This window comes from Etheostoma spectabile, chromosome 15 (genome assembly GCF_008692095.1).
Source record: "Etheostoma spectabile isolate EspeVRDwgs_2016 chromosome 15, UIUC_Espe_1.0, whole genome shotgun sequence".
NCBI classification, from domain to species: domain Eukaryota; kingdom Metazoa; phylum Chordata; class Actinopteri; order Perciformes; family Percidae; genus Etheostoma; species Etheostoma spectabile.
In genome coordinates this window covers 5725494-5728797 of record NC_045747.1, presented here as the reverse complement: position 1 = coordinate 5728797, position 3304 = coordinate 5725494, and positions in this window count along the sequence as shown.

Sequence of the window (3304 nt, the reverse complement as noted above, 5' to 3'; positions counted from 1 at the left end):
AAATGTGTTGTAATGTTGATCTGAAGCTTATTATGTGAATGAGAAAAGAAGAAAGCAAAGATTTGACTTGTTTTGACATGTTGAGTTTTTGTACAGCGTTTCTCCATCCTGTGTCACTGTGGCTCTCGAGCACAATAATAAACAGCAGAATCTTCAGTCATCTGCAGATACACCTGCTGTCTGCTGTTTTCTCTGGAGATGGTAAACTGGCCTTTGACTGACTGAGAGTAGTAGATGCTGCCACTGCTACTGCTGATGTAAGCGATCCATTCCAGTCCTTTTCCAGCAGCCTGTCTGATCCAAGCAATATTCAAATGTCCCACATACGTAAAGTACAAAATAAAATAAAGAAGATTACTATAACATCCAGTTAAAAAGTGAAAGAAACGTCAAAAGATGAAAAGAGTTACTGTATGTGATATGGATTTCTAAAAACAAATACAGTTAGTCTAATTACCAAACAGGAGGAGTCGATTGCAAACTCCAGATATCTTTCACCTCTACTTATCTGACTGCAGAAGGAGTGACAGAGAACAGTGGACCACGTTATAACAATGCATGGGACATAGACAGGACTGCTGCTTTAACTCGCTCTTCTGGGCAGGTGAAGACTTTCATACTGATTTAATCATTCTAAACTAGCCAAATTTACTTTTGTTTTTTCATGGTTTACTCCTTTTGACAGGTTTTATGGTCAGACTCTGACACAATCTGAACCACAGAATAAAGACCTGGAGAATCCCAAGGACCTGTACAGCATCTCGGGTTTCAAATTTACTAGCTACCTGGATCCTGGATCAGCACAGCGCTCGGAAATCTCAGCCTGGCGTGGATGCTTTACCATCTCTCGTAGACACACACACTCTACATCTCATCAGTTCAGTGCCGGTTCACGTCTCCAGAGACAACAGCATCCAAGCAGCTGTATCGTGCAATGAACATCTGAAGAACTGAAGATTCTGCTGTTTATATGTGCTGAGTCCCAGTGATGGAGTTGGTATTCGCAGTCTGTACATTTAAATCCCTACAGAACTCATTCTGTAATGCATATATCCAAGAATAATACTATATGTTGATATTAACTTAACCTACATGGCGATTTTCCGGTCACTGTTATTCTGAGTGTATTTATTCCCCCATGAAAAAAAATCATTTTTACAAACGTATAGATTATTTAAAAATTTTCAAGCAAAACAAAAACAGTTATTTATGACAACTTAGCTGCGTGTTTCAATGCTTAGCATCTAATATACCTTAAGTTTTTATTAAGTCAGTTTTTATGTACGAAAAATCAACAACACATGCTTAGTTAACAGATTAAGTCACTGTGGGCGAATGCGTAGCGGCCCTGGCATAACGGAAATTGAGTAAAGAGAAAACTAGTTCAATCAGGACAGCTGAGTTCTCAAGTCTGTTAAGGACTTCAGAGGAGTGTAACCCGCTACTGCGAATTATTGCTTTACCAGAAGAATTACTAAAAAACCTCGTTGTCTTAACGATCTCATTTTTTAGCGACAAGGTAAAACTTAACAGGTCAAGTTATTATTAACCACAGAAGCGTAAGATTGATTCAGTAGACAAATGAAGTTTACATAGAAGCATTACTAAACCATACTATACGTTGTGTGTGTGTGATCACAGCATGCCTTGCATCATACAGGTTTGGTTTTGTCATTACATTCAAATTCCTCCCGGCGCAGACGAGAAACTCCACACTATAGTGCGTTAAACCAACAAAAAACAGAAACAAAATGAAAATTTAACTACATAAAATTACCCAATAAAACAGTAGAATTTATATAACTTTTTCTTAATCTTCAAGAAACATTAATGTTAAACAGGTTTTTCCAATGCTGTATAACAGTAATGCGAACAAGTTCTCCATCCATGTGCAACAAAAATACAGCTAAACCCCTTACCACAACTAAAACCCAGTAACATAAATTCACCACCCAAAACATTTACAGATCAATATTGACACACACTTTAAACCAGGACCGAACAACCGTTCAGGAACATTTTTTTTTCTCCATTAGATTTTGCATGGGCCTTTAACGAACAGAGCATTTCCACATGACCCCAGCCCCTTCCCCATGCAGGAAATTACATTCCTTGTGACCTCTCTGTCCCTAAATATTATCTGTTCCTGCATACTTAGCAGACTTATGACAACAATCTAATGTGATTTAAAATGAAACTATGGTTTTTAAACAAAACATGATAGTGACCAGAACGACATGTAGAATGACTTTCGGTCGTAACTCAAGGTGTCCTCAAAAACGTATCGTCCCAGTAGATAGTAAACAGCTTAGTGCGAGCAGTTGTGACTGAGGGTCCGTTGGTAGACCTCCATAGAGATACCAGCAAAAGCATTGGTTTATCTGAGACTGTCCCACCTTAAAGACAGGACACATCGGGCGGTGTCAGTACTTTACAAACACACAGCATCTACAGGAAGCCGAGAAGCTTGCACAAAAACCTCATGTCAACTTATTTTCAAGAAACCAATGTGACAGTAGAGGATAATGTCACAGCTGACACTAAGGAGATCAGTCAGCGATGTCTCTAAACACCAACACACATGCAACATCTGTACATCACATTATAAAGAGCACGCAGCTGCTGCCGGTGTTTGTGCACTTCCTGTTTCATTCTTGAGTCACTTAAAACGGACTTTCCATAGTGGTATAATAAGTTTCATTATTTGGATATCACGCTGCATGTGTTGCATTAATATATTCACTAAATTGATTGCCCATCAAATACTGCTGGCAGCAATTATGAACACATTCAATGTGGTGATGAACAAAATTTGACGTTACATAACTTGAAAATAGCATCCATTTTCAAAACCACTGATTATCAAAAACATAATGTAAATCATGAACGTCCTTCCACTTCCCCAGCAGTATGTACTGTATTCCTGTATAGTGAGAGGAGTAATGCAAATTCTGACCTCTTCCTCTCTACATAGTGTTGCAGGTGAATGCACGACACTAAATCACTGACATACACACAGTAGCTGGACAGAGACAACTGATTTAATAATGATCAGACTGATTTTTGGTTGTTTTTCTCATCCTGTCATTTAACTGGGAGGTAAGAACAATAGATTTTTTTTCTGACAACTTCCTGTTACAAAACCAACATGGCTGCATTACATAACTAATGAGCTGTTTAAATGTCTGTTAGTACTGAGGGTCCAAACACTGAACGTGAGCTGAACAGTGCGTTTAAAAGACCTGAAAGCAATCCGACCGACGACCTGCACACTTTCTGGTTTAGTGTGATACATCAGTGCTTT